At 42.6% G+C, this 23184-nt stretch overlaps 1 protein-coding gene and 1 non-coding gene across 3 annotated transcripts in view; both read right to left on the reverse strand.

The window, feature by feature from the left end:
* EVA1A (eva-1 homolog A, regulator of programmed cell death) overlaps positions 1-23184 on the reverse strand; it is a 156954-nt gene that overhangs the window by 70843 nt on the left and 62927 nt on the right. Inside the window, exon 1 of one of the 2 annotated variants that reach the window (XM_027690106.1) lies at positions 2483-2544. The exons of the other annotated variant lie outside the window; for it this stretch is intronic. The gene's annotated coding sequence lies outside the window, so the exon portion shown is untranslated. Of the gene's footprint in view, positions 1-2482; positions 2545-23184 lie in introns of those variants that run through there. 2 annotated transcript variants of the gene reach the window in all.
* TRNAC-GCA lies at positions 8183-8254 on the reverse strand. The gene has a single exon. It is a non-coding gene; the product is annotated as a tRNA-Cys (tRNA).

Here is a 23184-nt window from a genome sequence, read left to right on the forward strand (position 1 = left end):
TACAATAAAGGAGGAAAAGGAGGGAAAGCCAAATACGGTTTTATAAACTGCATCCTTAGCCTGTGAGGACTTGTAGATAATAAATGTCATTTCTTTTCCATATTATCTAGGAGATTAAGAATGTTTCTCAATGTATAACTGCTGGGAAGCCTCTGGAGCACCTTCTCCAGTTACCAGGAGGTTTATATTACATCAGTTGCCTTAATTTTCCATCAATTATGATTTCATTTACAAAGGGGAACTTAAAAGTACCTTTCTTCTTTTAACTTTTTTTGAGGAAGTGGGCTTCAGAGGCAGGAAAGGAGAATCCATACAAAACCCTCATAGTTTTGACCTTCCAGGGTTTGTCAGATTCTGCTTTGAGATTCCAGCAAGTTTTCTAGTATGACCTTATCCTGCTTGAATAATCCTATGTCACAGAGGTGTCAGCAAGGTCTCCACGCCTCCAGTCACTGTGTACAGAGTTGTTGGTTTCTATGTTCAGTAAAGCCACCCAGCCATCAATCTACATGTATCACAGTTTGCAGTTTTCAAGGAAAGTCTTTCCCAGAGCACTTAAAAAGTAAATAAATGCATTTGAGGTGCTATTACTGCTGAATCAGTTCTATTCTCTGCCTTCTACTAGTGGTTTTTATGCTGTAGAATACAGCCCTGGCCATCTGAAGAAAACCAAAGCCATGCTTATTTACTGCAAATTCAAAATAGAAAGTTATTGAAATGAGGCAGCTTGCCAATAAGGGAAAACTTGCCTTAAGCAATGAAAGACAGAAAGGGGTACCAGACACCTAGGAGAGAAAGGACAGAAGTGCACTGGATGTCTTTGAGGACACTCTCAACTGAAATACAAATTTGAGTGCTTCACATGTAGCTTTTAATTGGTTTGTGTCACAACATGGAGAGATCTCCAAGGTGATGCCCTACCAGGCTGGCTGTGCTACATCAGGATGCAGACAGCACTTGGTAGGGAAATGCATCGGCTTGGTCCAGATGCAGTGAAATTATGCAAGGGACACGGCTTGTTGAACTGATGAACCCTATCCAGAGGCACATTAGCTTGGATGTACCGTGGATGTTGTCTTACTCTGTGTGGAACCAGCCCAAACACGTCCACACTGTACTGTAGTATAAACTGGGGATTGGGCAGAAATCCTTAGAAGCGACCAGATATTCCCAAGGAAAACAAGGCAAATTTTTTCCCTGTAATGACTGCTTTGTACTCCATGAAATAGCAGGGATGGCATTTCTGTTATTTCTGTTCTTGCCAACATTTCTGCATGTAGCTGTTTAATGGGAAGTACTGAAAACACACATGAATGAACATTAAATTACACAATTTCCCTTCAGGCTTTATAAGCCATCATGAGCATGAACAGGAGACAAGTACATGTTAACATAAATTCTAAGCTGAGATGTGTCATTTTACCCATTTAGAAAAGAAAAGAATGGACAGGAGGGAAAATTAAGAACAACAGATGAGAAAAGAAAAGAGAAGGGGGAAGGGGAACAGAAAGCCCTATAAATAAGCTCTAGCATCTGAGAAAAAGAAAGCAGAATACCTGGTACTCAGTGTTGCAGTCTGGGATCTGCTGTATATGGATGCATAAGTCTGTGGCATAGATGTGTATCAGAAGTACTGTCCCAGAGAACACACTCCACTGGAGCAGTCTAACTGCTCTCAGGGAGTTATGTTGGACTTATAGATCTGATTCTTGCCATATGATTCTTGCCAGATGTCTGGCTATAGACAGCTGATCTCTAGCAGACTATCTTAAGATAGACTTCAGCTGAGACTCATCACTTCCATCCCAAGAGCACTTAATTCTTACAATGCAAAGAATTGAGTGCTTGCAATCAGCATAGAAATATCCTTAAATTACACTTTCATGCTACAAAGCCTCTGCTCTTGAAATATGAAGGCAGCTCAAAGAAATAAAGGGGTATCCAAGCGCTCTTTCTGTTGCTCTTGAATGAAGTATGGTATAGATTTCTAGCTCTGGATTTAGGCCTGGAAGCACATCTGGTATTTATTCTTGTGTCTATCCTTGCATAGTTAGATTTGTGCTACATTAAAGAAATCATGACTTCCACAAATATCATAAATGATGAAGAAAATTCCTGTCCTGAAACTAAATATTATTGTTTATTATGTTAGATTGAGATTTAGTCCTTCAAAGGTCTGACACCAAAGCCTTTAAGTGTCAGCCACAGAGCCTTGGACTGCCATAGCAATGTTCCTGTAAATCTGACCAAAAATCCACCATCCTGAGCTACACATCAAAATCTTCCCAAACCACATGGTTGGTCTGCATTCAGCACAAGAGCAAAAAAACAACATATATTAACCAGGAGTCACCTCACTGTAATATTCAACCAGAATTCCTTACCTGCAGGAGGGGAGGAATTGCAAGACAAGAAAAAGAGGAGTCTTTGGCAACACAGAACAAAACAAAAGAACAAGCAAAGCCCCTCTCAGCAAGCTCACCTGGCACAGGAGGCTTGAATAAAACACTACTGGCTTCCAGTGACAGTGATGTGATGACTGGGAAGAAACCTTCTCTTTCCTGACATGGTATTTGTTAAGTTGAATAGCTAGAAAAACCTTTAAAATTGAAGGTGGAGCTACCTCTGGTCACAGAAACAGCCCCGTCTCCAGCAGCAGCACTGCTGCTAGGAAACATTACATAAGTGAGTTCATGCCAGGTCACAATCAGAAGACAGTCAGAGACACAAACACTCCAGCAGGCATTATTTTTCCACTGCACAGCCAAGAGTAGGCAAATTTTTTAAAACAGTAAAATCCCACTGTGGTTGCAGACACTGTTTATTAATAGGACGGCTTTGTGGTCAGTTTGCACCACTGCCACCAACACCATCTTTGCTGCGCTAAGTTGATAGTGACATAAATTTTCAATGAACAGTTATTTAAATTAAGGCACTGGGAGACCTTCTGTGGAAACCTCCATGTTCTAGACACCAGAGATCTGTTCCCAAATCCATTCAGCTACTTATTCATAACTGTGTCCCATGTGCTAGAGAAGAAAACAGGAGATCAAGGATTCTGTTCTTAAAAATTAAAAAAGTAATAATACACAGAGGAACAATGAAAGCCTTCATCCCTCTTATGTAGCACTGTTGAGGCTTTCTCATTTCTAACAGAGATCACAAAGGAGAGAGAAACAGAGTCCCACAGAAGTGCACACTTCATGACTCAGGGGGCTCAACAAGGAGTGTTTGCTCTGTGGGGAGCCCACAGGGCAGGAGCAAGGTCTCCCAAATGAGGCTGCATCATGAGCACAGAACTGGAAATGCTGTTGTGGCAACAAAAAGGGCCTCACAAATAGGAAACTTTGGTAACTGCTGCTCTTAAGGGATTTAGTTAGATGCTTCTGATCATGTCTTGTCAAGGGCTAATTGTTTTCAGTATCTGAGAGTTGCATTTCTACTCTTAGGAAGGTGATGAATTTGAGCAAGAGGCTTACTATATAAGCAAGATGTCAGGAAAAAAAACCAGGACAAATAAAACCTATTTGACATCCCTGAAGTCTATAAGTTTTGCCCCAACTTGTTAGCAGATGGCAAACCATTCTCCATAACTCCAGAGTGCATCAAAACTGGCCATTACAAAGAAGCATGGTCATGCTCTGGGAGAAATAATATGAATCTCTCCATTAATAACACAGCTCTTCTTGGGTTTTAACCATTAATCATTGGCCCATCTGTATACCCAGAACTCAGCTTTGCCAACACGTCCTGGACTCTGAGCTAAGATTCCTGAATCAAATATCCCTTCTTCCTGACTTGAGTACAGTAACATTTTAACCTGAAATCCCCAGTGCCTCAGAGAATGAATCATTCTTTCCAACATACAGTAGTAGAGCTGACAATGAACGCTGGTGCTAAGCTCCCATACCTGCTATTTTTGACCAATGTCTCTCAGGTTGGGCTGGATAGATAAATACAACTACGGGACAGGTATGAACATAGAGATATCTGATACAAGAATCTCATCCAGCTGAGAACGTCATGGCACATCAAGTCTCTCCTCCACTGTCTATTCCAGTTTCCTGAAGAACTCTGAAATTCTGCACCCTCATCTTTGTTGTCTGCACTCAGGACATCTCCAACATATAGTCAAGGTCCAGAAGAAGAAAATTATTAGCAACTGTGATCCTCTGAATCGATGGAAATAGAAAAAAGTGTCTCATCAAAATGGTGGAATGTATTCATTTAGGAACTGCAGATTACTTCAGATATCATCTGCTTTCACTAAAGGTACACAGTTCAATTCTCAAGCATCTCCTATGTTAAATAAAAGTGCAGCTACTGCTGCATAAAAACAATAACAAACATTTCTATGAATATATTACCAACCAAGGGAGGGACAAAGAGAATCTCCATCCTTTATTGGAAGCAGGGGAAACATAAAGGCAAAGAATGAGGAAAAGGCAGAGGTACTCAGTGCCTTCATTGCCTCAGTATTTAATAGCCAGACCAGTTGTTCTCAGGGTACCCAGCCCCATGAGCTGGAATACAGAGACAGGGAGCTGAATGAAGCTTCCATAATCCAACAGGAAATGGCCAGTGATCTGCTACACCACTGACACACACATGTCTATAGCGATCCACCTGAGGATACTAAGGAAGCTGTGGGAAAAGCTCACCGAGCCACTCTCCATCATTTATCAGTGGTCCTGGCTAACCAGGGAGGTCCCAGAAGATTTGAGGTTGGCAGATGTGATGTCCATCTCCAGAAGGGCCAAAAGGATGATCCAGGAAACTACAGGCCCGTCAGCCTAACCTCAGTGCCAGGCAAGGTTATGGAACAGCCCAACTTGGATGCAATCACTTGTAGGACAATCAGGGGATCAAAGCCAGCCAGCCTGGGTTTAGGAAAGGCAGGTCCTACCTGGATAGTCTGGTCTCCTTCTGTGACAGGTTGACCCACTTAGTGGATGAGGGAAAGGATATTGTTTACCTGGACTTTAGTAAAGCCTTTAACAGTGTCTCCCACAGCATTCTCCTGGAGAAACTGGCTGCTCTTGGCTCGGATGAGTGCACGGTTCACTGGGTAAAAACTGTCTGGATGTTCGAGCCCAGAGTGATGGTGAATGAAGATACATCCAGCTGGTGGCCAATAACCAGTGGGGTTCCCCAGGGCTCAGAGTTGGGGCCAGCTCTGTTTAGTATCTTTATCAACAGTCTGGACGAGGGGATCGAGTTCACCCTCAGTCAGTTCGCAGCTGACAAGAAGTTGGGTGGGAATGTTGATGTGTGGGAGGGTAGGAAGGCTCTGCAGAGGGATCTGGACAAGCTGGATCGATGGCCCAAGGAGACCTATATGAGGTTCAACGAGGCCAAGTGCCAAGTCCTATACTTGGGTCACAACAACCCCCAGCAGCACCACAGGCTTGAGGCAGTGTCTGGAAAGCTGCCCATTGAAAAAGGACCCAGGGGTGCCAGTCAACATGGGCTGAACATGAGCCAGCATGTGCCCAGGTGGCCAAGAAGGCCAATGGCATCCTGGCCTGTATCAGAAAGAGTGTGGCCAGCAAGAGCTGAGGGACACGGTTTAGTGGTGGTCTTGGCAGTGCTGTGTGAATGGCTGGACTCTGCAAGGTCTCTTCCAACCTAAATGTTTCTACGATTCTAAAATATGTAAGAGATACACATTTCACAGAAGTCAAACCACCTTAAAATCCTAGGAAAATAATATGCTGCACTTAATACACTCCTCTCCAGAGGGGAGGTTGTAAAAACAATAGTTGAAAGATGCATGATCATTTTTCCTAATGCACTACTGGAAGATATTCCAGTGCTCGTCTGACAGGTGCAGGAAAAGAACGGAAAACAAAACAGTTCAGGCCAGGTCAGGTGATCTTCCCAATTCCTCCTGTCTCTTTTCTCAAGAAGCACATACCCAAGAGATTCTGTATGCAAACTGCTGCTCAGAAGGGAGTATGATACAATAATAAAAACCAACAGGCACATCTAGAATAGCATTAAAAATTAAAAGCCCTTAGTGAAATCCAGTAGCTACTGTATGTATGCCCCCAGCTCACTGCAACTCAATGTTTTTCTGAAACTTTGGGAAGATTTTAGAAAGAGGTAAATAAGTGGATGCTCTCCATACATCACATACATTAAAAAGGGGGTAATCATCACAGGCTTGTCTGCTGCACACCAGTCCTGGGCAAGAACACAGAACATCTGTGGCAGAGCTCAACAAATAAACAATTAATATACGTCAAAAACATGTAATGGAAAAGGAATCTTATTAATTAATCCAGTCTTACGTTTTGATGAGCCTGGTTGAAAAAAGTAATAGGGTTGATGTAACAGGCTTCTGAAGAGCACCAGAGTTGAATTATTGAATAATAAACTTGGCTGGTTTAAAATAAACATAGTACAGTGTAGATGAATTGGAGACCAGCTGATACCTTTCCAAATTAAATAGTAAATGGCAAATGTTCACTCAGCAACTGAACTTTCAGTCCCATATAGATGCTGGCTTACCAGATGCTGTTTATTATTTTTATTGCTGGCATGGGAGAAAAAGTTAAACTATTATTTAATAAGTTTGTGAAATTTTGGGAAGTGGTATGGAATAAAGAAGGCAATAAAGCAAAACAATCCAGAGAGGAATTCAATAAACTGCACAGAGACAACAGTATTTCAGGACAGACATGTACAGAGTTCTGAAGGTAAAATTAAGAGATCTTTTTTCTCAAACATGAGAAAGGAGGCCAGAAGCAAACTGGTAAAAGTCTAGCAAGGGATAGAATCTAAGTGGTTTAATACAGACGTCTTCAGCAGCATAATGCATGTACTAGAGATGTAATATCAAGTAGAAGAAGCAAAGAAATTATATAACATCTCATCCCAGTTGGCCTTGGCGCAACTGCTGCTGATGTTCAGAGCCTATTTCAGAGGCCACAGGTTCTAAGGAACTAAAAAGAATTGAGGGAAAAGACACAAGAATGAAGAATCGGGAACCTTCATTCTGGAGAAAGACATGCGAAGATTTACCTCTTTAATTTTACAAAGAAAGGACTGAGACATTTCTTAATCACAGATTTTAAGTATTTAAAGAGAGAATTAGAATTAGCTAATGAGGTTTCTTCAGCCTTAAAAGATCAGCAATGGCCAATAGCTAGAAGTTAAACCTAGACATTCAAAACAGAAATAAATCCAGTTTCTTTGACAGTTTTGCAAGGGCTGTGGGATACTTAGAGTCACTGTGAATCTTCAAACCAACTTTTTAAAATTTTCTCTCCAGTTCAAACAGCAATTAATTTAGGAAGGTATTACGGCCTCTTGGTCTCAGTAACCTATCAGTGAAGTGACAGGGCTTCAAATGCTTCTGTGGGAGGCTATTTTACAACCTAATAAATGTCATCTTTGGGAAAAGTTTCATGGGATTCTGCATTTGTCTTTAAAACACTACTAATGGACCACACTGAGTAACTGATTCCCTTGTTTTCTGTTCTCATCAAAGCACAATTTAAATAATGAACTTTCAGCAGATAATAACACCTTTTCTAATACTTGCAAAGAATAATCAGAGAATTAATCAAGTAATTAATTCTTAGTTCTTAGTCATTCCTCCTACTCAAGACCCAAACCAATGTTCACTTAAGCACAGGAATATGTGAAGAATGTTTCCTTCAGCCAAGCACTGGAGAAGGAGAAGGAAATTTGGCATTTGTGACCCTCAGACTGCCATATTTTGTGGTATCTGTACCCAAACCAGACGACTTCACAGAGAAAACTGAGTTTCTTGCAGGGGCTGAAATAAATGTGTTCCTATGGTTAACACTCCTTCTCTCCATCATCATTTGCTTTTTGTCTGCATCTTGTTACTTTAGTTTCTCATGCTTTAATGTGCCTCCTAATGTCAATCCTGCTATTCAGTGTCGAAGCACTGAGTATGTTTCCTTAAAACCACAAATCATGGAATGGTTTGGGCTAGAGCAGACCTTAAAAATCGTCTCATTCCAGATCCCCTGCTATGGTCTGGAACACCTTCCACTAGACCAAGTTGCTCAAGAACCCCATCCAATGTGGCCTTGAACGCTTTCAGGGATGGGGCATCCAAAACTTCTCTGGGCAACACATTCCAGTGCCCCACTACTCTCAAAGTAAAGAATTTTTTTCTGGAATCTAATCTAAAAAGCAGTTCCTGAGGGGGCACCTGGAGTTGAACCAGGGACCTCTTGATCTGCAGTCAAATGCTCTACCACTGAGCTATACCCCCTGACTAAGCAACTCTGCTGTGTAAATTAAACTCATTAAGACATTCACTGCCCCAGGGAGTTCACAAGATGGAATATAAACCAGCCTTGTCAAGCTGGTTGCCTGTGAACTGAGTCCAGCACAGACCATCTCACTTTATTTCTTCCTGAGCCTTACAGGAGACACACATGGTGGTACAGAAATGGGGGGCAGCACCACAACACCTTTTGGATTAATAACTTCTGCTGAGCCTTATAGCTGGGCAGTGCCAACCAGTGCATTGTGAAATGATGGCAAAATTGCTCTGCATTTCCTATAACTCTCTCGCTGCACCTCTTTCCAGGTATGGAAGGTGGTTACCTGTCCAGCTCCTTTTGTCCAGATGTGCACAACGAGGCAAGCTGCATTGCCCCATCCCTTTTCTTAGCCAGCACCTGCCCTTCTCCCCTCAGCAGGACAGCTGAATGCCCACAATCAAACTCAAGAGGTAAAGATAACCCAGTGACTCTGGAGACTGAATCTCCATCTCAAAGCAATGCCAATATTCTCCAAAGGACAGTCCTGAAGTTCAGCTTTCCCTGAGTAATCCCAGGCCTCTGGAAACAGTCTGGAAAACAGTAAATTTAGCAAGGAAACACAGACCCTACAGCTCCCTGTTGCTTCACCACCCCTCTATCTGAAATATTTAGTAGTATCTAAATACTTGCTAGAATCACAATATATGTTAAATACCAGGACAATGAAACAGCATGGGTCAGCCAGGAGGCTCCAGTATGGAGAATCCAGCGTGAATGAAGTTGGAAAACATTAGATAAATAAGTAGGAGAGGCTGAATCCTAGTGGAAACTTTGTTCTAAATGGTAAACCTCATGGACTGAGATTTCCAACTGAAGGATATACAGACGGGTGCATTCACTGGGACTCTAGTTAAGACCCCCAAACTGAACTTTTTGACACCTTTTTCTGGGATTTTGATTCACCCAAAGTTTGTAAGGTCAAAAGTTGTCAGTGTTAGTGCTTTGGAAAGCATGATTTCTCTCATGATGAGCACCATCCCAGCACTGAGCTTATATCATAGCCAATCCTCCTTCCAAATCATTAATAAGGATCCTAAACAAAAACAATTTAACATTGTTCCCTGCTGTTCCCCTGAGGTATCTCCCACCAAGTGTTGGCATTTATTCATCACTATGCATTTCTGGTGCCTCCAGCCTGTTTTCAGTCTGGTTTATAATCTTCATTTCCAGTCAATCTAAATTAATTTTTCAGCTCAGTCTTCATGAAATAATATATTAATTGCCTCAGTACATGAACAGACATCTTATTTACACAGATTAAATGACCACATTTTTTCATCTATTTGGTCTGCAGTTGGATCAAACTAAGTGATTATGTCTGGATTTGCTTCTTACAAATCTATGTATATATCATTTGTATTCCTTCTCAATGGTGAAGTTAACATGTGTAGAGGGTCTGCATACTTCCCACATGCCACTAAAGGAATCAAATTAATAACTAAAGTGTGCTTTGAGTCACACAGAAACCTCAATAAACTTTTCTTCACCAGGGAAGAGGTTTGCTTTAACTGCTTACAGATTTAATTTGTTTAGTCTTTTCTCCATTATTCCATTCCAGCAAAATTCACCCCTTCCTTTTTCCATTCTTTACATTCTGTCTTGGCTACTATCTTGAGAGTTAGTTAATATGCATATGGCTCCATGTGAACGCGTGGCACAGCAAATTATTCTTCTTTCCTTATTTAGACTCTTTTACTAGAGATAGAAGACAAATTTATTGGATAGTTACTAGCTCTTTTAATGACTGCTGTTTATTTGTAAAGAGCAATACAACACATTTTCCTCTGTCCTCTGTTTTTCAGAGATAACTATGTGAGCCAGCTCCTTGACTAATTGCAAGAAAACCAGCAGGCAGATCTGGTTTCCCAAGTTTCAATTCTAACATTTTTTTGTTTCCCATATCCCTGAAAGTCGCCTCACAGAGGTTGTATTCTGCCCCATTCCCAATGTATTCAGTTAATGTTAGTGTCAGGAGATATCACAGAGATTCAATAAATCCAGCAGTACTTCAAGTTCTCATTCTGTGGGGCTTCCTAATGCTGTCAGACAGTTTGAGGTCTAAAATGGGATGAAAGGAGACAAGGCGAGGTAAATATGTCACTTCCACTCACAGCGCTTTGTGGATGTTTCCCAACTTGGTGAAAGCCAGCTAACCCACGGGAAGTGCAGTAAGGTATATGGGCATGTGAAAAAGTTAGTGCCTACTGACACCCTTGGCAAAGACCAGAACTCTTTTTCCACCACGTATATGGCGTGACCCCAGTAATAAGAACAGGATTCTGGATCAGTTTAATGTCTGAATCATTGACTTTTTGTGATTTAAGGGGGGGATCGGGGTCATGAAGAAAGAACTCTTCATTTCTTTGTGTCATTCCACTAAACATGAATATGAATTTCCATCAGCAGACATGAAATAGTTGTTTCAACAGAGTTCCTGAAGTTTAGAGACACACACACCCCAAAAACCAACCAAACATCTGAGCAGGAAAATGATGTAAATTGGAGAAAATTAAGTGTCCTCTACAAGAGCCCTACCCTTTCAAAACAAACAGACTTCTCCAAAGAGTGATGAAGAGAGCAGCTTGTTCCAGCTGCCCTGTGACTTAGACTGGCATGAGCATTGCATCTGGCCAGAGCAGCTCTGGACAGCACTATGGGGAGAAAATAAAGGCCAAATACTGCCTTGGTTCAGAAGATGTGAAACTTTCAAGAAACTGAACACCAGGTTATTGAACATTTCTGGCTCCCTGCTATATCCCACCAGTCCAGATATCTACTGTACACATAGGCAAGTGAAGCACAAGCTCGGATATGATGATATCCAAGTAGCAGCCGACAACAAATACAACATTCACAACTGTTTCTGTAAGACTCTTATCTGAAAACCTCATCACTTACTCGGGTTCTGAAAAGAGAACTGAACACAGCTGAATATATGGTGAAGATCTTCAAAATGGCCAGTCCTTTAGGGAGCTTCAACCTTGGGCTGTGGATCCTAAGACAGGATCTCAGAGAGACCCAGTTGTGGAGTCCACCAGCGATTGTTTGATGAGATAAGAAAAGCAAGACAAAACGGATCAAAATGGACTAAATAGGTCTTTTGATATCAGCATCTGTGACTCTTTTACTATCAGCATTGCGACACTGAATTACTTTCTGCTGCTGTCTTGCCTAAGACCTATTAAAATGAGAAACAGCACTTCTCAGACAATTTGTTAAAATCACTTCAGGTCTCTGAGTGACATTAATGATCAGTGACTGAGGGTGGAGTGCAGCAAGGTGAATGGCATGATGAGTTCTGATTACAGCATCCACCTTTCTGGAGAATTTCTATCTGAGCACTTACATGGACTCTCAATACACCTCATCACATCCTACTCTTTACCTTATTTACCCTCATCACTCTTCTGCAAAGTATCCTCAGATTTCATTTTTTAAATACAGAGCTGAAGCAGAGAAAGAACAATTGACATAAATTGACTTGTCTAAGGTCTGCCCAGGTCTCCTACACTGGTGCAAGCAGAGACCTCCCTTACACTTTTGGAGCTGCAGACAAATCTTACGTGTGGTTGGTCCTTAAGGGTATGCTCAGAGCTCTCTTGCTTCCTTCCCTCACAACATCCTCTAGTTACCAGACATTGCAAAACTTTTCATGAGGTGGCAGAACAGTTAAGGGCACAAGTACAGTGTCAGACCTTTTCAAGGTGCTTCAGGTGTGGTGTAGTGCTCTAGGAGCTGCCAAATTTAGAGACTCAAGAAGATTTTTGCAGAAGTATTCACCGAGACAGCCTGTCTCCACATGTCTATCAATAATGCTCAAGTGTCAACACTTCCAGGCTAGGATCTTAAGGTGCCCTCACCTGCTATAGGGTTGCTAATTGCCATTATCTGGTTCATAAATGGGGAAAGTCAGCCACATAACAATAAAACAATTCTTCTACAGTAACTCATGGATCAGAGATGGAATATAAAAAAAAAAAAATGAAATCCTGGCTCAAATATCCTGTATTATCTACAGAGTGATTGAACTGCTCCTCTCAGAGTTCTCTCTTTCATTCCCTTTCCATCAGCCCCACCTTCCTCCCATTGCCAATCATGTCTCTCATTGCTATTGCCATTTCCCTTCCTGTAGCCTTTTCACTGTTCTTATCCCAGCAATGATCCCTTCCTCACAGTTCTGCTGCTGTGCCTTAGGTCTTTCCCTAAATGTCATTGATCAGGCCATCTCCCTAGGACCCGAGCAGCTTCTCTAGAGGGGAACGTGCATCTGGTGGCTGGAAAGTAGCCAGCAAACCCCTGTTCCCCCTAGCTGTGCTGCAGGAGGATGATGAGTGGTGGTGTCAGCAGAGAGAAGTAAGAAGCCTTGGCTGCATGTTCAATACCTGGAAGCAGCCCCTAGTCACTGGAAAAAGGATCTGAAGAAGGAGGGTTGCTCCCCCTGGCCTCACCCAAATGATGTTTTATTCAGCATGAAGGAGATGTTGACAGAAGGATCTGTGTGTCCCCACAGATGAGAGATTCTTGGCTGGTAGGGATGTGCCTCCACAATCACCTCCACTCCAGCAAGAGGGTAGGCAACTGTCTGAGGCTCCTGCTCACCCACAGCCAAAGGCTGATGCACAGCACTCCAGTCTGCTCATCAAAAGGGCTGTCAGGAAGAGCAGAGGAAGGGCAGAGGTAGGAGAGCCAGGTCCCCTGGGTTATGTGTAAGAATCAGGGTGAGAAGTAGGTTTAATCATGACATTGCTGTTCTGATTTGAACACATGGGAGGTTAAAAGTGCAGTTTTCATGTAAACTTATTTTTGAACTCAGGAAGAAGGGTTGGACTTGCTATTTGTGATCACATCACTGATCTGCTCCTTGTGTCTATGAATCCACAACATCCTCCTCCAGTGTACCTCTCTCAGGATATACTTCATTAGCTTAGTCCAGCTACACACAATTTGCTCTCAGAACACACAGTGGCCAAATAATGGGACTAGTGTGGCATGAAGCTGCAGGGAAGTGGGTTTGAGCAGAGCACAGGTACTCTCCAAGCCTGCCTTCCCAAGCATTGTGTCTCCAAGTGATGAAATGCAATGCTATCAAATATCATGACAGAAAGCACGAATATGTAAAACATGAGGGTGCCTCTTAAAAATAAATGTTGCTCCATGATCTTTTTCCCAGGAGAAGGAAGTTTCCAGAGTGTTGGATCTCTGCGTGTGGTATCACATATTGCATGGTCTGTTCCGTATAAGCTCTCAACATATGCTACGAATCTGCCTCTGCAGTACAAGTATTCTAAATCAGATGCTTATGCCTTCTTCTGATCTTTTGCAGTCACACGTACATGCATTGGATTTTGCCACAGGCTATCCATCATTTCTCCCTTTCCAGCATCTGAAACGCATGATCCGCAATTTGGTTTTATGTGTGTTTTACTGCAGTTTCCATATAATCACACAGGAAACTTTAATTCTCACCCTATGAGCCCAAGGCTGCAGTTCTAATCCTTGTCTTTCAGAAGTGTAATGACTGTATGTCTGATCATCGACAGCCTGTATTTCTCACAACCAAAAGAAAAATCAAATTCCATTGCAAGCAAAGCCTTACCCTTCATGATCATAACTTTCTACCTCCTACTCCAAAGTAACATCTGAAGCCATTAGGCATTGCCACACTCTGTCTCCAAACTCTCCAGATTTCACCTGTGGACTAACCACAGTGGTTCTGCATGAGGTGGGCATTTTCCATCACCGTAAGACAGACAACATCACCCTGTAATGACCCACAACACACCATGAGTTTGTGTTGTGGATTGGGGATGAATAAACAGATTCTCTGTGTCAAAAAGACCAACCTCTAATGCAGGTCATGCAGAGATGAATTAGGCACAGATTTCCTGCAGGCATCAAGGGGAAGCTGCCTCATCCACTGCAGACCCATCATGTCTCAAGGCTTGCCCCTCTCATTCCTCCTTCTCATCCCTTACTACTCATTCACCAGGAATTCACTATGCCCATCCCTTTTCCTATCCCAGACTGTGAGTGGCAGACACAGCTGGTTGGCATCATCCACGTTCCAACTGCCTCTGTCTAAGGCCGTAAAAAGGAAAAGAGGCTGTGGGTCACCCCAGCCCCTGGCTTACCCCAACCACTTACCAGCTGCACAAACCCTCCTGCCTCAAGGACTGGCATAATTTGGCACAACACTCACCAGAACAGTTCTGTCTGTACACACTCATGTTTAATACCTCACCAAGTGATCCTGATTCCAGTAGGGCTCACCCACCACCCTCTGACATCATGTTACATGTGCCTCATCCTCTGCAATGGCACATTTCTGCTTATGGTCAGGGAATGTGACTCCTCCAGGAGGGCATACCCCAGGTAAAGGGAGATTTCTAGCACAGATATGTCCTTGTTGGTTGGGTGAAAAAAGATGGAGGATTTTTTAGGTCTCTGGAAAGGGACTAACTGGGAAGGGGTGACAGGGAAATAGTCTGGTAAAATACCTGCCCTGTGTATGGAGCAGATGGCACAGAGGCATCAGAGAAGCCTTGTAAAAAAACAGTTGAGCTTTAGCCACAAGCCCTTTCATCTGCTTTGAATATAGGCTATATCACCTTCCAGCTGGGGCTGGAAAACATCAGATCTGCTCTGCCTACAGGGTTTTGTGAATCTGTATGTTCTGAACTCCTGCCAGGAGTAACTTTGGTGCTGGAGGGATCAGTGATGGGCCCTGTGCAGTGCATCCGTAAGGCAGTGACTTATCCATGGAGGAGGGAAGCTGGGGAAATTCCCTCCCACTCTAAACTATTTCTTGGCTCTTTACATTGGTTATCAGCCCTTGGGAATATATTTTCCTCTCTCCCTACTTTTCTGTGGTCTGCATTATCATTTGCTAAATATTAGCATGTGCTATTTATCATGAGGTCTGCAACCCTTATCCACTCCAGGGAGTTTGCAACTAAGTCACAGCAATAAATATTCTGATATTCTACGGGCTTTATAGCACTAAGAGGCACACAGCTGAAATTATTATCTTGGAGCCTTCAACCCTTAATCTCACAGTGAAACACTCGTCACTAAAGGCAGGGAGGATGCACACACGAATGCAAGTTGTTTATACTCACAGCAGATTCAGACTCAGGCTCAAGTCTGCTTACTAATAATGATGATTACTTTGGCTCCTCTGGTTTTGTAACATGTTTGAAAGGCTCAGGGAAACCACATTATCTGCAACTCCCTTTCAACAGCACGTTTGATTCATAAGAGCTGCTGGGCAAGCAAAGGAAAAAGGGTGTGTTTGTGGATTGGGGATCAGTTATAATAATATCATGGTGACCAGAATGAGCACCATGGTCTGCAATTACTGCTGTTCCTCTATGTTTATTGCAGAACAGAATCATCTGAGACCTGACTCAAAACCTGTTGACTCCAAAAAGATTTTGCAGCAGGTCCTAGGACTCGCTTGGACAAGACATCCTCTCTTACTGACCTGCTCTGCCCACCATGTTCAAGGAGTTTGGACTTTCTCCCTGCAATAGCTGTTATCTATGAAGGGATTCAAATCTTGACTAGAAAGGTTACTCAAATACCTCCATATTTCTAAGTCCCAAAGCCCCTTCCAGACTCATTCTCTGTTAATGACTAGAAATGCTCCAGCTTCTTCGGGCTACGGGATCTGATTTGCACCATCAAAGCAAATCAGAGTTCAGACTCAACTGGGAACACTTAATAAAGAGTTGGTGAGGTAATTAAAAAAATAAATTAAATGCTACTAGAATGTACATGTCCAAAGGAAACACTGGTCTGAGGAGTCTGTATTTTTCAAAGTTATCAAATTAGCCCAACTTGGTTTCCACTGCCAATCTAATTAATGGTGGATGTTGTCCAACAATTTCTTTTTCAGCCTTCCAAATAAGCTGAGAAATCATGGACAAAGTCATTAGTATCAGAGAGAAGACAACCCCCTGCCCTGAATGCACCAGACAGAGGTAAATGGAGCAGCAGTGTCCTGGGTATGGAGGGAACTGGTATTAGCTGGTTTTGCTTTGTTTTGCAACAAAAACAAGAGAAAGAACTGGACAAAAATATTTCAGAACAGCCCAAGACCAAAAAATGGGGCAACTTCCTCTGCAGTGCCAGGGTACAGCCCTCTCCTCTGTCCCTCTCTTGCTCTCCTACTATCAGGGCAGTTAAATTTCAGAGTTCACTGGCCATTCCCTGGCCAATGCCGGACTCACTCTCCACCACACAAGAGCCAGACAGTCTCAATACTTCAATACTTTGCCTGTAACAGATTTTTTTGCAGTCCCATAGCCCTTTTTTGTGCTGATCTGGAGCAGGGATGTTTCTAAGCATGCCAGGCTTATGAATGCCATATCCTGTTATCCCAGAAAGACTGAAGAATAAACAAAGAGGTACTGGAAGAATAATGATCAATAAAACTCCTTGATCTGAAGTTCAAGTCCAGGACACATCTATATTAATAAAATAAAGGGACCAAGCACTGATTTGCAATTGCACACATGTTGTGACTAACAAAATTTCCAGAGATGTTTTGGCCTGTTCTCCACCCTGGCATGGCCCAGGGGACAGCACAACCAGGGACTTTTCACTGCAGCTACTTTGAGTATAGAGAGTTTCTTTATTCAGATGCGGGCCATGCCTTGCCACTTGCCCTTAGGGCCAGGGAATCTTTTCATTGCACAAGTGCAGCCCATGGGGACTCTCTCCAGAACACAGTTAAATGTCCAAACTGACTGTCAAGTGCAAGGGATGCCTGTCAGGTCATAGCTACCTCCTTGACATATTCAGACTCATCCCCTCCCCTCTGTGCTGCCTGAGAGACACAAAGAGAGCAGAACATGCTGGGATCTGCAAGTTGGGGGGGGTTTCCCCTGACACAGGGATTTCCTACCAGTGGGCACTGAATCAACACCAGAAACTCCCAGGACACCTCTGTCAGGCAGGGACAGTGGAGTAGCCAAGCATGGCACGCTGCAACACATCCACTGGCAGATGGTTCTGGTGAGTTTGGAGCCAGCTGGAAAAGGCTGTAATTAGGCTGTGTAGGCCTTTGCCAAGATCAGGGCCGGGTAGTCCCTGGAGAGCCTCCCAAACCACGGCATCTAGTTGGAAGGTGCAGGCACTAAACCCTCTGCTTTGCTGGAGACGAGAGTTTCCCTGTGTTACTAGAGGTGTGCACTCCACTGGAGGGGCCCTTGTCCCTTCCTCAGGTGACACAGGTTGTGCAAGGAAGCAGCTCCTTGCGGGCTTGGCCATAGCATGTACTCCAAATGAGGCAGGGCCTCCCGTGTCTGATCTGGGCTGCCAGGGTACGCACAGGATAGCTGGGCAGTCAGAAGGCAGGAGGGGTGTGGAGGTACTCACAGCTCTGCTCGTGTCACCCCAGCTGCTTCCATGTGGACAAACACCACACAGAGCTGTTAGAACCAGAGCTGTGGGAGCATTCTCCATTACTAGAGTGCATAAATATAATCAGGAGTTTTGACTCTGAGACAAGCTGTTATTCTTGTGTTGGTTTAAAGCATTTCTGTTTGGAAATCATCATGTTTTCAGTGTTGTAGACTCTAGCTCTAACACCAAACCCTTGCTTCTGAGATAGGTAAGTTTCCACTGAAATAAAAGATTAGGAAAGATTTTCTTTTAACACAAACTGGCAAAAGGAAATGCCCTTCAGAAGAACATCTTCTGATGTCTCAAAATAGAGAAACGTTTTTCTGTGCGTTAAGAAGGATAGCGCTGCCATGTCCATTTTTGGGATCTGTTGTGTTCAAAGATGGGTAAAAACAAGAAATAAATAGCAACACTAGCTTCTCTCTTGCATTCTTGCTGTTCTCTACAGAGACAGCTGCCAGAGCAAGAAAACTATATTAGGACCACTGTGTCCCTCAGACGAAGACAAGTCCTTCCCAGGGTATTTTCTTTACACAGCAACAAGAAGCTGGGGAGTCAACATATAAATGTCCACATGGGTATTCGGTGTGTGAGCTCCCATTATTGTCAGCACTGATCCAAGAATAATTCAGCTGGTCAAATACCCCTGATCCGGTTAAATATGACTGTTGAGTGCTTTTGAAAGGCCCTGGGCTGAAACATCAAAGGCAGATTGTGTAAATATTAGGCAGGATCTATAAATAAACTCAATTGTCTAAAATATCACTATATGTGTATATATGGGCTACTGAGCTCTACATATCTAGTCAGTACAAAAATAAGTTTCCTTAGCTACACCAAGAGCTTTGATATCTCTGCACAGCTACATTCGGTATCAAAATCAAAACCTGAATCCCATCCTGCAAAACTGGGTTCAAACCCACAGAAAGCTAAAAACTCTTCAGAAGAGATATTATTTACCCAAATCAGATATTATTGAACTACATACCTAATTTTTTACTTTTCTGGTAATAAGACATGAAACTGTCAATAACTAATAAGTTTCATAAAAAGAAAAGATTTGAAGCAATTTAGTAAATTTAGAATCAACAAGGCACTAGAATTCATTTAGACATCACGAGGTTTGAAGACTTAGGAAAGTAATGAGAAATAGTTTTTCAGAATATGTCAATGTGTAGCAGACACACTCAACATAAGAACTATCTAACCTAACTTTAGGTGTCAACAATGCAGATATTCACATCTGGTCTAGTCAGAGACAAACAAACACTTGTAAGGTACCCGAGATATCTACTTCAAAATGAGACGAACTGCAACCTAGAAATGCCTTTTTCTTTTCATATACTGACTACAAAGGGAGGCCAACGTATCTAGTCCATATGTAGCTGATTATACTGTAGACGGCTACATCTGGTCAGCATTAGAGAATGTTTAATAACATACCTATTTGCAAATGCATTCCTATTCAGATCAATACGTCTGTGCACTCAATACTCCATCCCTCTACTCACGCTCCAGCTTGCTAATCCAAACCTTTAAGTCTTGAACTTCAAAGTAGGTTGGACACAGCTACGCTGAGTTCTACAACTTTCTCAGCAAGGTCCCTCAGGAAAACACAACTCACCAAGCCAAGACAAGATACCTGAGACACAGCTGGAGACACACTGTTCCTTTCCAGGAAGTCTGCAGAGGAGCACTTCCAGAGAAACAGAGAGGAGTCATTACAAGTCCCTTCACTCAGGAAAATATTTTTGCCCTAACCAAAATGTCAGTGCTAATGATGAAATACATTTCCTTGAATAAAATCTGCTCAAGACTTCAGGAAACAAATTTACAAAGAGCAGTCACGCCAAAAAGCAAAGCAGTTTGTATGAACCTGAAATCAAGAGCCTCACATGTGTAAAGAGGAGGTGAAGATTTTTGCAGACTGGGAGAGGTAAATCATTTTTTGCACCAGTCTAGCTTTAAAGGCCAAAAGCCTGGCTCAGCCATGAGTGTGTCGGCATCCCAGGGTACGGGCACAGTTTCTTGGCCAGCTGCAAAAGGAAGGTAAGTCAGTCAGCCATCCAGATCTATAAAGCAGCAGCTCACACAGTTATTAGAAGCCTGCCTCCCCATCTGGAAATTAAATGCAAACATATGCATATGCCTAAGTGTTGCTTAAGAGAAAATCACTACCCTGACAAGGCTGAACGGAAACAGGAAGGAAAGAAAAGCAGAAAGTACAAACCAGTATCTGTGCCCTCCCCATTTAATTTTCTTTACTGTCAGAGGCACCCTCATATTTAATTAAGCACAACTTAGAGGACAAAGAATGATGAGGTAAGGAATGAAAGAAAATCCGCTTGTTTGTTAATACTGTAACTGGCTAAGAAATATCTGACAGAAAATTTACATTACACGCGTTCCAAGTCCAATTTACTAGGGGGCTCAATCCTCTCCAAAGAGAGCCACAACACAGCACCAACATCCTATACTTCATTCTTCACTGATACCCAAGGCATCTGCAGAAAGTTTTGATCATTTCTAATAGCACAGAGGAGAAAATTTGCCTTTTTTCCTTGTGGGAATCAGGTACAGCTTTCACGCAGGAGAAGTCAGAACCTTTGATCAATATACAGCACATTAAAAAATGTGTGTTACTATGTAATCCTGGGTTAAACCCCAGATGATTTTATTTTTTTCACTACCAAAAAAAAAAAAGTAGAGGGGAAAAGACTTTAATATTAGTTAGTTTTCATAGTAATAACTATTATTTCTTCTTATATTATAAGAATAAAAAAAAAAGAAGTAAGATAAACATGAGACAGTCATTGAATTCATGACTGAGTGACAGCAATGGATGTGTCAGGCAGGAGCTTAACACCTGATCTTTCCGAAGCTTCATGTCAATAAAGTTCAACAACAACTGTAGGCACTGAAAGCAAGGACTCATCATATCTCTGTGATCATGTCTGCACTCGATGCATAAACCTAAACCCCACAGGACATGGTGAGGCTGCTGTTCTCTCCTGCCAGATGCTGAGCAAACAGCCCCAGGACATGGGGTCTAACCACACAAGGCAGGAGGAAGCCCAGTGACTGCCCAAAGAGCTGGTGATTAATCAGGGTTAAGCAGAAAGCCTCTTGGCCTTAGGCCACTGCTCCTCCACAGGGCCATGCTTGGCCAAAAATAAAGAGGCAATGCTTGCTGATAAGGAAAAGGAGAAAGAGATGTATTAGGGGGTTGCCCTTTTGCAAACTGGTATTTTTTTTCTAATTTTTCATGTACCCTTGTAAAAAAGTAATGTCTTGTCCATTTCAAGAGGTATTTTTTAATTCTAAAGGCATACTGCAAGAATTTCATCAAAGCTCGAAGCAAATACATACAATCTGGGGACTAAATAGTCCAAGTCTTCAAGTCCCATCTACAGACTGGTCCTTGATGTGTTATTCCCTGGTCTCTGCAAGCTATGAGCATCCAGGCTGGGGCAACTTTTGACCAGCTAGGGAATAAGTTTGCTGGACTCCAGATGGAGCTGCATACCAGCCTTCTTCCCTTCCCAGAGGCTTTGGCTTGGACCAAAATGGAGTGACACCCATCAGACAAAGAGACCTCCAAGACTCTGCCCTCCTGCCTTTGCTCCTTCCCCTGAAGGCACTGACACCAAGGGTCCATCTTCCTGGATTAACCAGCCTCCAGAGGCTTTGCAGGCAGCTGTGAGATGGCTTTCATAGATAAGAGATGGCCCAGGGTGGGCTCATGGGTTAGGAATTTAGTTAAATATCTTTGACAGGGATCTAGTAGGATTTGCTTCATTGTTTATATTATGCAGTATCAGTAATCCTTAAGGCCCCAGGCCTCTGTATCTGTAAAGCTGGAAACACAACCAGTCAGCAAGGGATGCTGATACTGTTCCCCATGATCCTATTTTCCCCATGCAGAAATGCTTCCCTACTCTGACATTCAGAAATTGCTATATTCTTTGTCTCAGTTCATGTAGATGAGGGGTAATAAGTGAAATACTGAGCAGCAGGATACTTGTGACTGAAACTCCAGAGAGAAAGTCAGCTTTTCTTCACAGGTAGTGGTGCTGGTCCTGTTTGATGCTGAAGCAACAGTCATTGCTAATATATGGCAAAGAAATTGTAAGTCTCTGCTGGACCTCTGGGGGTGGGGTGGGGGAAATAATCATAAGCCTTTTCAGTGTTTGTTAAAAGATTCAGGTAGTTGTGGAAAAAAGACAATTGGGTGACTGGAGAGGTTGATTTATGAGGAAAGATTAAAGGAGCTGAAATGAATGGCTTAGCTAAACAGTGACTAAAACAGGACATGAAAAGTAGCCACTGTCAACAGTATTTGAGGTGACTGTCTGAAGGGGCATTAACTGTATGGGTGTGGATACTTTAAATAAATGGAGGTCACAAAAAGGAGGTAGGAAAAGTAAATAAAAAAAAAAAGAATGTTTAGGGAAGTTTCCTGAAGAACAAGACAGCAGGGGTTTAACTTCCATGGCAATCTACTCCTCACTGTAGGGTGAGGTGCCCCACAAAAGGTCATCTGCACTGAGCAGACATTACCCAGGGAACTTTTGGGAGGTGTCTACTCTTAAATGTCTCACTGGCATCCCTGTCTCTAAGCACAGCGCAGAGATGATCAGACACCAAGACTGTAAAAGTCCATTCCAGGATCTCCACACAACCAGAAGAAAAAATATTCATGCCTTGGGCCTCAGAGATCAAGCAGGAATGAAAAAAAAAATGTCCAAAGTGGGTGGGAAGAGTGGTTCTCTGGAATTCTGTTATACCACTGAAGGATGAAATGGGGTAGCCTGCAGAAGGTTACCAGATCATGAGAAGGCACTAAAATGTGAGCCTCTATGCCCTACCATTACTTGGTCTTTCCTAGACAAGAACTTGAAGTGGAACAAGAGAAATGCTTTTTAGTGATACATGGCTAAAGATACACAGGTTGGCCATCACTCAGCTGTTATAAATCACATAATTCATATAAGGCGCAGCATCCTCCTCCTGTCTAGTCCATGCAGGACTAGTTGGTTTGATCATGCAAAGCCACAGCTCAGGTTCAAAACAGGAATAACTTAGAAACTAACTTGCCACATCCTGTGCTTTCTTTTCATTTCATATAAGAAAGGATTCGGCAGGAAATACTGCATGGTGAAAATTCCACCTGGAGAACAAAGCATGGATCTGCTCATCTGACAAAGCCACCACAGAATATACACTGATGAGACAGTTGATAGTTCTTAGTTTCAGCTCCCACGACAAGAACCCTTGTGTAAATGTTGTCTCCACACATAAAATGAGATTAACACTTTTTCCAAATTTTGGCTGGCCCTGCCTGTGTAACCACTAAATTACTCATAGCAGGAACCATTTCTTAGTAATCGAGTGCATTGCACAACCAGTCCTTGCTGAGGTAACACTCACAGAATCATTAGTGCACTTCCCAGCAATTAAATACACA

This window comes from Neopelma chrysocephalum, unplaced genomic scaffold (genome assembly GCF_003984885.1).
Source record: "Neopelma chrysocephalum unplaced genomic scaffold, ASM398488v2 Primary Assembly neopelma1_80, whole genome shotgun sequence".
Lineage (NCBI taxonomy): Eukaryota > Metazoa > Chordata > Aves > Passeriformes > Pipridae > Neopelma > Neopelma chrysocephalum.